This window comes from Diabrotica undecimpunctata, chromosome 3, assembly GCF_040954645.1.
Source record: "Diabrotica undecimpunctata isolate CICGRU chromosome 3, icDiaUnde3, whole genome shotgun sequence".
Lineage (NCBI taxonomy): Eukaryota > Metazoa > Arthropoda > Insecta > Coleoptera > Chrysomelidae > Diabrotica > Diabrotica undecimpunctata.
The window spans coordinates 75011048-75025449 of record NC_092805.1 but is presented as its reverse complement, the minus strand read 5'-3'; the positions used below and the strand labels follow the sequence as shown (position 1 = coordinate 75025449).

The 14402-nt window shown below is 31.5% G+C and overlaps 1 protein-coding gene across 3 annotated transcripts in view; it reads right to left on the bottom strand.

Moving 5' to 3' along the window:
• The window catches only part of LOC140436905 (protein Fer3-like), a 242164-nt gene that overhangs the window by 50919 nt on the left and 176843 nt on the right, over positions 1 to 14402 (bottom strand). The window contains exon 4 of one of the 3 annotated variants that reach the window (XR_011950321.1): positions 6675 to 6871. The exons of the other annotated variants lie outside the window; for them this stretch is intronic. The gene's annotated coding sequence lies outside the window, so the exon portion shown is untranslated. The remainder of the gene's footprint in view (positions 1 to 6674; positions 6872 to 14402) is intronic. 3 annotated transcript variants of the gene reach the window in all.

Below are 14402 nucleotides of genomic sequence, written 5' to 3'. Positions count from 1 at the left end.
TCTCTATGTATAGTCAGTTCTAGAAAATTAATTTGACAATTTTTTTAAACTTCTAATATGAAGTTTAGTTTTTGGTGAAAGTAATTGAATTCATTTAGTAAAATATCCATTTTATTCTCTGGTGATGCACTCAAGCAGTCATCTATATAGCAATAGAAAAAAGGTATATAAAAATCTATTTTATTTAAAACAATTTCCTCTAGATGCTCTAAAACTAATTGAGCGATGGTACTGGATATGCTAGCACCCATAGCATATCCATCTGTTTGTTGAACGATTTTGTTTTTATATAGGAAATAGGTTGACTTTAATGTTGTTTCGACTGCTAGTAGAAATTCTTCTAGAAGGACGTCTGTGAACACTTTGATTTCATTTCACTATTTTTTAATAATGTCTTTCGCTAAAGCTATTGGAATATTACTGTATAAAGATACCACATCGAGGGAAACTAATTTATAATTTGGAGGTAAATGTATATTTTTGAGTTTTGATTTCAGATGATCAGCGTTTTTTAAATAGTGTGGATTTTTATTTATTACGTTAAAAATAATGTTCTTTAAATATTTGGAAAGGTTTTCAAAAGGAGACTAAATGCATGAGACAATAGGGCGCAGCGGCATACCCTCTTTATGTATTTTGGGCAGACCGTTTATTTTTGGAGGGGCATATTACTCATTAATGACCGTACTTAAATCAAAAATACTCTCAATACCAGCAAAAATAAGAGTGTATAAGACAATAATTCGTCCCACAATAACGTATGAAAGCGAGAGATGGACTTTGAACCAGCGGGAAACAACAAAATTACTGGTACTGCAAAGAAAGATACTGCGGACTATCTATGGGCCTTGCAAAGAAGAGACAACAGGAAAATGGAGAAGAAGATACAATGATGAACTCCAGACAGTATATGGAGATGAAAACATAGTACGCTACATTAAAGCAAACCGAATAAGATGGGCGGACCAAGTACTACGACTAATAGAGCTATTTTCTTTACTTCAGGTATATTCTTAATTTGCTCAAAGGTATCAATTTGATCAAAATACATTAGCAAAAACTCAGGTCCCTGAAACCAAAACGAAAATGTTTTTTGATTAAATACACCGCGGGACAAGAGATCCGCGGGATTTAATTGTGATTTAATGTGTCTCCACTTTAGATTTTTACTAAGATTCTGTATATTTGCCACTCTATTCGAAACAAAAGTATGTGGCGTACAAAACCGAATCTATATACAAAAAGTTACAAAATGTACCACATATAAATCAGACCTACACCCGGAAAGAAAAGTACTGTACGGTGACAGTCTGTGAATGGCTCGCGGCTATACAAAATAGTGGAGATGGTCGTGCGGTCCACAAAACAAAAAAAAATCTGAAGTTATATCAGGGGCGCCAGGTACATTGACCCACAGCCTTCCCTACGATACTATTCAATAAACCACCAACTTACCAATAGCACAGAATAATAAACAATCAGAATGCCCACTCTGCTTGAAAAAATAAGTACGCGCATCTCGTTCACGCAGACGGAATCAGCCATGTTTTAGTCGGAACCAGTGCTGTTCAGTGACATTTTAACTGGTGTGTATAGACAACTAACCCGGTTTAATTTTTTTACTACAGACATAATATGCACTATTTTATCCGTACTGTTAGTTGAAGAATAAATTAAATTATTTCAAACGTACTAAATTATTAAGCTCTAAAAATACATAAAATACATAAGAAAATATACGAAAGGCTAGAGGAGGATATTAGCGAGACGCAGTTCGTGTTCCGAAATGGAACGGGTACTCGAGGAATATAACTCGTTATAGTAGTATCTTGCCAGATCCTACTGTGTGACCAGCATTTACCCACGTTTCGTCCAGATAATAAATCTTTTTGTGGCAGAACGAACTTCTCTAATAGAGCGAAGATATCTTCGTCGCCATGAGACTATATCTTCTCTTTCTATTAAGACAGATTTACGGGATCTTTTGGCATATATAAATTTTAAATCTTTTTTATTATTATCCTTAACGTCTCTTTGCTCATTTTTGGAATCAGACCATTCTCCATTAGTAATGAATAGTAGAGCGTACAAAATTTTTCTGGTACTCATCCAATTTAATTTTTTTTTCTACCACGACAATGTACTTTTGGAGCTTACACAATCCCAGTCACCTTTTTTTCACGTACAATGAGTTCTATTGTCGACACGGATACTCCCGTTAAAAATGAACACTGAGCTACAGCTTCTACTGTATGAAGTGTATTTTTTAAATTTTCATACACTTTACAGATAATCTGCTTTTCTTCTACCGACATAAACTTCCGTTTTCTTTGTACATTACATGGACCCGCTACGTCATCCATCTTAATGCTCTAAAAAGAATAAACATCAATCATAATATTCAGCTATGTATTTGTTGTTTACTTACCACAAAAACTATTTTAAAATTAATAAATAATAAATAAATAATAGTAAAGTCTATTTAAAAAAAAATATAAAAGAAAGTCAGATGCACAAGAAACAGAACACACCCCGCCTATGGACATATAAGAATGTGAAACGAATCAAATATGTCATCTCATTACTATTTTTTCCAAGGACGTAAATATATAGCCAAGCGAAATGTTGATAATTTTACCGATTTTTTTAAATATTTAACTGAACTGGTCTAACTATACGCTCGAAAAACGAACCGGTATGCACAATTTATATTGTTACGTGGGCAAATGTTATGAAATTATTTCGTATATTTTACTTATTTACATTGTCGAAGCATACACAATAAAAACGACCCCGGTAAGATTTTACTCCTCATATTTACAATTGTTGCCGTTAGCTCTCAGTTAAATTTGTAAATGAGTCACCTTTAATTGAAATCTTTCCGACTATAGGCATATTATATCACACGATTTAGAAACATTTAACATGGGTCATTGATATAAAAATGTATAGGCGTTTAACATAATACTGATATAAAAGGTTTACATTGTATAAATCAAGCATTTAATACTAAAAGCTTTCATAAGAGGATGATGAACATTTCCACATACTTCATCAAAAGGACGTATGTGGAAAATTCGACATTACTTGTTAAAGTTGGCTGTGATAGGTCTTTATATCCCGCAGCAAAGCTAATTATGCACACCTCTAAGCTACATAACCGTTTAACATAATCTGACAATAATATGTATATATAAAAAAAACCACAAAGTATTGAGCATATTGAATAATCGAAAAAAAAAAAATTGTAAAAAAAAAGTTTTAAACTAAGCAAAAAATTTATAGTAGAGCATAATCTTTAACCAAATACATCAAGATGTTAGTAAGGAATAAGAGCAACGTCGATGTAAAGTAAGGGTATTGTAATCACACAGTATATCACTAAAGGTAAATATTATATAAGAACATCGATATACAACAATAATGAAGTTAAGACGATAAATGTTACCTATTAAGTTACCATTGTTAGTTTTCCAAACACATAAGGCGTATTCTTCACCAATAGTCACGTCTTACTCTACTGGCTGCCAAACACTTCATGATTTGAAAAATTGATGCGGATCTATATAAAGTGTTGATCAAACAAGTCGATAAACTGATCTAACGTTTTTTACTAAAAGGTAAACATCTCTGAAGCGCTCTAACGCATTGTCTGACACATGCTGACAACCACGCTATATTAATATACTTAAAACGTAGTTCCAACGCTAAAACATCAGCTAACAGATATCTAACGCGATCTAACATATAGCAGACGTATACCTGACGCTATCTAACGCATATCAGAAGTATAGCAGAAGAGTTCTAACTCATATCAGACGTATAGCAGACGCATATCAAACGTATAGCAGCCGTATATCAGACGTATATCAGACGTACATCAGACGTATAGCAGACGTACAGCAGACGCAATCTAACGCATAGCAGACCTATACCTAATGCTATCTAACGCATATCAGACGTATAGCAGACACGTTCTAAATCATATCAGACGTATAGCAGAAGCGATCTAACTCATATCAGACGTATACCAGACGCAAGCTGGGATAGAACAATTGCTAAAGAAAATCTGTCGGAAAAAACGAAATTTGTCAGAGTAAGAAATGAAAGAATCGTAAGAAATTATGTGCGATTAGCACAGAATAACGAAGGACATCATAACTACGATGGTATGGACAGGTCCAAAGAATGGGCGACAACAAAAAGTATTATATTGGACACCAAAGGAAAGACGAGGGAAATTTATAACTGTAAATATGGAAATGAAGTTCAGTCCGTACATTTTGGGGCCTCTCGTGAGCAAATAACTTTACATACAGGAATGATGTATTCTAGTATAAAGAAAGAAGCCTTTTGTACAATTTCTTCATCGCTTCGCCACGATGCATCGGCAATTGTTGCTCACTTATATCCAATCATTAACAATTACTTGAATCAGTTTAGAACTGTGAATACTATACACTTTTTGTCAGATAGTACGTGTACTCAATACAGAAATAAAAAACTGTTTTATCTGATAGAAAATTACATTCCTTTCATATTTCCTGGAGTTTCCAAAATATCGTGGAACTATTTTGAAGCTGGACACGGAAAAGGAGCTCCAGACGGAATTGGTGCTAGTCTTAAACGAACAGCAGATTAAATGGTAGCGTTCAACAATGATATTTATAATTTTGAAACATTTGAAAGCCAAATGAAGAAAAGTATTAAAAATATATTTATTGATACTGTATCTTTACAACAAATTGAAGCAATAGATCAGAGTTTGCCACAAACATTGGATACATTTCAAGGAACGATGAAAATACATCAAGCGACCTGGTGTAGAAACGGCTATGCTCTATTGATGAATAGTTTAAGTTGCTTTTCATGTGATTTTTCCAAAGAATGCAAACATTTTTATACAGGACGGATCCACTACCCTAGAAGTAACACAAATTATAGTACAAATTGCTACTGAATCACAAAGTGCAGCAATTGAGCCAAAACCAGGTCCATCCCAAGAAGTGGTTCAAGATTCTTTAGATGAAATATCCCATAAATCTAACAGAATTGAAAATATTTCCAAAGATGTAATTCCCAGTCTGATTGAGTCAATTCCACCAAATATTCCAGAGACCAAACTAGATTTTGCTTTGGTAATGGGTTTTAGTAATCTACGACGACGGTTGGTATCTAGATAAGCAGTTAGAAGTATACATTAATATGCAATATACAGTTTTAAATTTTAGGTGTTATCGAAAAAATTAAAAGAAATAATTTAACAATTACTTTTATGGAGAGAAAGGATAATAGATTTAAATGGCCCAATCCCGAGAACTGCCAAACGGTTAAAAAGAGTGGAATTTTTAAAAAGATGACGTCTCCGCCTCTCCCTATAAACAACACATATTTCAAAATTGCCAATTATGAGATAATAGACCAAGAAGTAGTTCAGTTTCTAAAAAACAACATTTTGTAAATAATTTTAGTTTTTGTTTGCTTAATCTCACATATATTTTGTTGTTTTTTCGTATTTACAATTATTATTTGTAATTTATTTCTGGAAATTAAAAGATTAATCACGACCTTAAAATATTATTCTATTCTAGACAAAATCTCATTCACATGGACATGTTATCTCATTCGCATGGGCATGTTATTAATTAACATGTGCTCATGTGTAAAAAGGTTTGTTTGCTTAATTTCACATATATTTTGTTGTTTTTTCATATTTGGAATGATTTGTAATTTATTTCTGGACATTAAAATATTAATCACAACCTTAAAGTATTATTTTAGACAAGATCTCATTCACATGGGCATGTTATTAATTAACATGTGCTCATGTGTAAAAAACTTTTAATTAAGCGCTGCTAACAATTACATAATATTCTACATTAACAAAGTTATCTCTATGCGACTTTTCAGCTTTTTCCAAAAATAACTTTTATTCGGGTAACCAATTTTTGAAATTAACCGTATTGTGAGAATCACCCTAGATATAGCTCGATACACACCAGATCAATAGTGTTAGTGAAAAAATGAAATATCAAGCAAACAATTAAAATATAGTGTGTATAATAGTAAGGTAATATTAAAAACCGCAATAAGAATCCGAATAACGACTAATTAATAGGTATTTAGCAACTTGACACAATCAATACAATAGAAAACATATATCCAAACAGAACAAATTATTGTTGATATTTAGGCATATATACGTACAAAATTAATGAACTGAGAAAAGCTTTAACAATCAGTACTGTAGACATTATATTAAGATGAAGTTATTTCGAAAAAACGGAGTCAATAAACTAAAATCAGTAACAGGAACGGTACAACAAATAAACATAATTTAATAAATATTTAGTCAGAGATTAAAATAATTGTCCGTCAGATAGCCAAGCGGGCTGGGCGGCCGGTTCTTATCTTCATTGTGAGGGGTTCAGTGGATGTGAGTTAGATCCCCAGCTCGGTGTACAGAAAACAAAAAGGCCAACGCAGCAGTTTAAAATTCTAAATGAATTTGCGACTTAGACTAGAATATGCTGGTGTCTGATCGGCCTATGGTGGAGCAGTACGGCAAGAGATAAGGGCTTGCGGCTCGGTTATACTCCTCCATAGATCCCTACCGGAAGGGCATACCGCCTAAAATACCGGTGTATATATATTAAAATAATAATATCGCTTACCTTAAATATTATCACTTTTGAACATAAACAAAACAATAGCTTTTATATATCACCCACACATACATCCGATAGCTTCCAATATTAAAATTAAACTGACTAATTCTGTAGAAAATAAAACGAGCTTTTTGAAACAGGACATGCCATTCTCAACAGATGGTCTCACGCATCGCCAATAAATTGAAATTACTTGATTGAATCTGCAACGATAAGTGCTATTAATTAACAAATAGATGTTATTAATTCGACAAATATATTTACATATGTTTCCGGTATATCATCATAGCTCTAGAGGGGAACGACAGTTTGGAAAAATAATTATAAATATCAAGTAATTTATTCAAAGATATCACTACATATTGCTAAAAAGCAATATGTCGTGATGTAAAAAAGTATAATGTAATGAAGGTGTGATTTCTAAATTATTAAGAAGATATATATTATATAAGTATTCTCAGTAATTTTGATTTATCTCGGTAATTTTAGATGTAATAAAATATATTCAGCATATGAAGTATATTTAAATAATATATATCTATCTGTATACATACATACCAATTTTCAGGTGACTAGAACAGAAAGCTATGGAATACAGGGCGATAACGCTAGCTCAATAATATAAGAAATGGAAACTTAGAATACTTGGTTTGAAATAAGCTCATAAGGAAAAAGATGAAGTTTAATGTTAATACCTAGTAAATAATACAAATAGCAGACGATAAACAATAATAAAATACATACAAAATAAAACTCTCAGTTTATCATAAAATCATAAACATCATAAATAATATAAACATTGTAATTACATATAGGAAAGTAAAGAAGATGAAATAAATTGTATACAAAAATGTTACGCGTTAAATAACAAAAAACCATAAAATCCACGAAAAACTTAAGTTACAAACGGCATACAGACATATCAAAAATACTCAAAATTGCGATAAAAAACATAAAAGTCTATAAAAAATAACATACATATAAGTAAATCAAACAACTAACACAATATAATACACAAATAAGCTACTGGTTTATCTTGACCATTTACTAGTTGAGATAATACTTACATTACTTGCATCAGTAGTTAATATAAAATCTTTATCAAAATCTGGATAATGAAGTATAGTTTCATTAATTAATAGATTTTTGCAATCTTCGAAACATTTTACAAATTCTGGAGTGTGTTCTATCTTAGCATGCATTTTTAAACATTTCGTTAATGGTTTAGTTAATCTGGCAAAATCTTTTATAAATGTCGTGTAATATCCTAAAAATCCTTTTATTTCGCGTACTGTTTTAGGAATTGGATATTTGACAATTGCATTAATTTTATCTGGATTTGGTTTTACACCTTCTGTAGTTACAATTTGACCAAGATAGGCTACTTCTTTTCTTAGAAATTCAAACTTATCTAGTTGTATTTTAAAATTATTGGCTTGTAAACGTTTAAAAACTTTTTCTAAATTTACAATATGCTCTTGTAGTGAGGTAGAAACAATAATTATATCGTCTAAGTAAACAAGACAGATGTCATCTTGAAGACCTCGCAGGATATCGTCCATAACTCTCTGAAAAGTTGCAGGAGCATTCTTGAGTTCAAATGGCATACGAACATATTCATAATGTCCATTCTCAACATTAAAGGCTGTCTTGAAAATAAAGTCTGGGTGCATCTCAATCTGATGAAAACCACTAGCTAGATTAAGTGTACTAAAATAGTTGCATCTGCCTAATTTATCAAGTGTATCGATAATATTTGGTAATGGGTATTTGTCTGAAATTGTTTTCTCGTTTAGTTTCCTATAATCGACGACAATTCTCCATTTCTTTTTTCCTGGTGCATCTGCTTTTTTCGGGTACTACCCAGATAAGCGAGGACCAAGGCGAGTTGCTTGGTCTAATAATTCCTTGTTCTAACATTTTGTTTATTTGACTATTTACTTCTGGTTTATGAACAAAGGGATTTACAGTAAATCGTATCTATACGATTTACTGTAAATAGGTAGTTCATCCTTAGTTTTTATAAAATACTTAACTCTATTTGTAAATGTAAGAGGCTTATCCTCGCTATGAAAAAGATTAGAATATTTATTACAAATTTTTAGAATATTTTGTTTTTCTTCAGAGTTCATATGATATGTACGGATTAAATTTTCAATATTAAATTTTTCGATTTCGTCAGCAGGCACTATGTCTGCATGGAATAATTCATAACAATTTTCGTCAAAATGAACAGTATCAATTGGAGCATCTAAGGCGACAAAAATTTCATCTTGGGTTCGGTTTTAATTTCGACTAGAGCAAAACCGTCTATTGCGTTCGAGAAACATGCAGGAATTTCACATTTTTGAATAGTTTGGTCAGGGATAAACATACATCCTGATTTTTGAGAAACTGGAATTTTGGCTACACTACAAGATAAGGGGTCCAATTTTTGTTTGAAGATTATTTTTAGGTCAGATTTATAATATGTTATAGGTATACTAGAATATGGAGTAGTTAATTGGGAATTTACGAAATTTAAGATATTGTATATTATCTAGTCCTAAAAGACCATCGAAACTTCTATGAAAATCAAAAAGATGGAACTTAATCTTACCTTCCTGATTAAATTCTGAAAAAATGGGGATTTCTGCACAAAAGTCCTTCTTTGTACTTTGAAATACTGCGGAAACAACAAAGGGTTCATAAAAGATATAATTTTTGTAGAAAAGGTAGCTTTTCGGGATTTAAAAAAGATTTAGAGGAACCTGTATCTACCAGTAACTTTAATGGAGGATCATGAATCTGAATATATGGCAGTTCTCTTTTATTTGTAGAAAAATTTAATTCTATTAAGTCGGCTGGTTTTGAAAGATGCTGTCTTGAAAATTTTGTTCATAAAAGATATAATTTTTGTAGAAAAGGTAGCTTTTCGGGATTTAAAAAAGATTTAGAGGAACCTGTATCTACCAGTAACTTTAATGGAGGATCATGAATCTGAATATATGGCAGTTCTCTTTTATTTGTGGAAAAATTTAATTCTATTAAGTCGGCTGGTTTTGAAAGATGCTGTCTTGAAAATTTTGATGATGCTCTTCGTTAACAATATCATAAGCTTGTTGATGAGAAGTCTGAGGAGTATTTTGTTGATTACTATAATTAATGGATTCGTATTCGGTATTATATAGTTCTTCGAATGTAAAATTTTGATTTTGAATTATATAGATACAAATAGAATTTAATAAATCTAGCACCTTTTCATGAAATTGATAAGGTGTTTCGTTTGGTTTTTGTTTAACATTAACTAGATCTTGATTTAGGCAATTTTCGTCTCTTTTATCAGCAAAATTTAAAATTATTGTATTTTTATACCATCTCAATCAGTATTGCCGCTAATCACAAATATTTCTTCAGCTCTTCCTTCTAATTTATTTAATATGCCGTTCAATAATAAACAATTTTGAAAGCTATTAGGATTAGTTATATCAAAATAATGTTGTAAGATTGATTCGGTAGCATTTATAAATCTATAAAGTTTATTAATATTGCCATCAAAACGAGGAATAATGGCTAAACTTGCGATATCTAACGTAGGTACAATAAGAGTAGCATTTAAAGTACTTGGTGAAGTAATTTTTGATCTATTTACTACTTTTCTTTCTTAATTTTATTCTTATCAGTCAAAATAATAAGTAACTAATACGTACTCTTGACTATTATTTTCACAGAAGGATGTAATGGGTAAAGAGGAGTCTGAATATGAATAAAAATTATTAGCTTACCACATTTATGTATTTCTGCTTGATATCCCTGGAAATTCTGGATGTCTTGATGGAGCCCAAAATCACTGACAGTTCGAAAAGTTAATGAAAAACGGAAACCGGTCCTTTTTTCGCCAAAGAGTTAAAACTCACGAGTATCCGCAATGGAATTCTACGAAAAATCCACTAAAACTGCACCACTAATAGTTTCTGTCCTTCAGGGACGATTTTAAAAAAATAATTATCTAATTTACAAATGCGAGAGAACTTTATTACTTTCTTAAAAGTTACAATATTAAAATCAGACTTCACTGTACAAAGGTTCAAATCAGACTGAATAATAGTCGGAGAGATAGAGCCGAAATTTTGAACTGATCAGTAATATGACATTTCTCTATTGGAATATATTCATTGTAACTGGGTTAAGACTTTGCCTTACAGGCGGACGCCCCTCGTGGTACAGGGGGTGGCTATATAGGAATGAAGTTGTCATTTTTTTCGGAAAAATTAACGATCGATAATATGGCTGAGAATTTGCCCAGAGTAAGATCTTGTTATAACTAGATGAAATCACAAAGGGCGGACGCGAGAGTGAATACATAACGAGCCTTTAAAAAAAAAAAAACTAAAAAATTTCGATGCTTCAAGCTTACCACCATGTCAAGATGAATTACACCAACATCTACTGCGAGCTCATTATATTTCAAATATTTGAACAAATGCTCATAAAAAAGTACCAACAGAATTGATTGTTGAAGAACATGGTTGGGAGCTTGAAGATGAAACATATAAATTCAAATGGTTTAGTGGACCTCAGATGCCAGAATCAGTTCGAGAAGTAGTGATTTAAAATGAAGCAGATAATGAATGTGATATTATTGAAAGTGAAAGCGACGAAGATGATGAATGTGGTCAATGAGAATGAGAGTGACAAAAATGACGAAATTTTTAATATAAACGAAATAGATTAAGATTTTACAGTGTATGTTTTGTTACTATGTATTTTATTTATGTAATGTATTATGTATTCGTGTGTATTAGGTATGTGCCTATGTATTGTTCTTTAATTCAGTATGTATCTTGCATTGTAATACATATATTTTGTGATTATTGTACCTATAGATTTTGTATCAATTTTACTATTTAATTTCTAAATTTTTATTACTACATTTTCTACTAAATATTTTTAATGATAAAACATAAATAAAAGTAATATATTTTGTATTTGATTATTAATGTAATAATAAATCAAATTTTTCTTATATCTGAACAACCATTATTTATGCAATATAAATTAAAAAACCTTTTTATTGTAATAAAAAATAAGTAAAATTACTATTTGTTATACCAAAAATATTCAATAGTTAACATTATAAAATTACTTTAATTTAATAAAATTACTTAACCGGTTTCATAATTAATTTTTATCAATCATCAGATAATTTCAATTGATTATTATATTGAAAATATATTTTTTTTGTTTTCATTCTAATATCAAACATTTATTCAATTAAAAATTAATTCGTAAAATATTTATATTTAAGAAAAAAATGTGATTTGTAAAGTAAATATGACTTTAGTTTGAAAAAAAAAAAACATTATCATAATATCATTTTAAAACTACAAAATATTCTATAAAAGATTCAGACGATGACGTAGAGTTTTATCAAATGTTTTAGAAAAGTTTTTCTAAATTTTTTTTCTTATCGGAAAAATCGTTTAAAGATTTTTGGAAAAAAATCATGGTATAACTTACAGAAAATCGAAAGGATTCTACAAATTAGATTTTACCTCAAAAAATTACGAAAATTTTCATTTACGGAATTTTTTTTGGAAAATTTTGAGGAAAACTCTACTTGACGCTTTTCAGAATAGTAACAGAAGTGAGCATACAAATTTTGAGGAAAACTCTACTTGACGCTTTTCAGAATAGTAACAGAAGTGAGCATACAAATTTTTAAATCAATCGGTATAAAAATATCATAATAAAATCAGTTTGAAAATTGTTACCGAGACCTAAAATGCGCAGGCAAGTGGTACATTTGACCCCGTTTTATGGCTCTCTGTACCAACCCAGCTGTCCGCCCTTTTGGATTTAGAGTTTTTAGGGGCTAAATAATGAGCCATGAAAATGGCGGAAATATTACTTATCGTTAATTTTTCCTCAAAAAATTGCAACTTCACCCCTCTCCGTCACCCCTTATGTATTCACTCTCGCGTCCGCCCTTTGTGATTTCGTCTAGTTATAACAAGATCTTACTCTGGGCAAATTCTCAGCCATATTATCGATCGTTAATTTTTCCGAAAAAAATGACAACTTCATTCCTATATAGCCACCCCCTGTACCACGAGGGGCGTCCGCCTGTAAGGCAAAGTCTTAACCCAGTTACAATGAATATATTCCAATAGAGAAATGTCATATTACTGATCAGTTCAAAATTTCGGCTCTATCTCTTGGACTATAATAATTAATTAAAATGAAATACATTACACATTGGAAAATAAAACAATAATTCACAAGTTGCACTTTAATATTCAGGTCGATCATAGTTCAGGTGCTGACGCATCGGATTTAGGGTATTCGCTTATAGGGTCAACGACTATAACTCACGTCACGTCAAAACGTCCCTTTACTTTACCCTTATTTAATGGTCTATTCTAACTAGTTATTTACTTTAAAAGATATTATTTTCTGCTATTTAGTAAAATCTCATTGTTGAACTTAAACACATGTCTGTTTTTAAGTTCAACAATGAGGTTTTACTAAATAGCAGAAAATAATATCATAGGAAATTCATCAGATGGAAAAGACAAAAGACAACTTTTCTGTTTCAATTCTAAGTTATGTTCGATAGAATTGGTCAAGGAAAATGACCAGTTATCTTCAGTAGTGTGAAGAAACTCCGGACCCACCTACCAAGCAGGAGTATTTAAGAAATCCTCAGGGAAAAGTCCACGGGATCCGTGATCCGCACTATTTAATGAAGAAGGAATATATCGCCAGTGTTTTGAAGCAATCCTGTCTTGAATATAAGAAATTCTGTTACTGACGAAGGTTTTCCATTTATATGGCTGTGAATTAATCCAATGAAGAACAACAGTCGAATCTGACCATGCGTAAATTCTACTAAACGGTATAGTGAGAGTCTGCAGTATATAAGATAATAATTTACTAAGAATTACTGCTGCATTGAGCTCGAGACGAGGAATAGTTTGTACCCTGGTAGGAGATACCTTTGTTCGAGCTAAAAGAAAATAAGTTTTGATGACTCCTGTATCATAACAAACACGAATGTATGTAACAGCAGAAGATCCTCGTAAAGAAGCGTCGCAAAAGCCATGAAGCTCACAGGAAATAATTCCATTTAAAGAAATATGACAAGGTATAGTAAACTTAGACAGTATAGGCAGTTCAATTTTAAATTGTTTCCACCTTAAAGTAATTTCCAAAGGTGGAGTTGCATCCCGATCTAAATCAAGTAGCCAAAGACGTTGAATAATAGTCTTCACTATCAAAGTGACAGGATTAAGAATACCGTAAGGATCGAATATGCGAGCTATTTGGGATAAGAGATTTCGCTTTGTACAGGAAGCTTGAAGAGGTAAAATTTTGTAAAAGAAATCATCAGATGGTGGATTCCATCCAAGTCCTAATACCTTCAACGAAGGTTGATCTAAGTCAAATGAAAAAGACTGTTGCAGAATATAATCCAAAGGAATATTAGCGAGAGAGAATAACTGAGGGGCATTACTTGCCCATTTTCGTAACTCAAATCCACCACGTTTCAATAAAGATATTAATTCTTTTATAGCAAGAACACTATTTTCTAAAGAATTCTTTCCTGTCACCACATCATCTACGTAAGTATCTTTTAGGAGTATAGATGAGGCTACAGGTAAGTCCGGTTCGTCGAGTGCTAGCTGCTGTAGAGTACGAATTGCAAGATATGGTGAGCTAGACACACCGAAAGTAACCCGAGTAAGTTCGTAT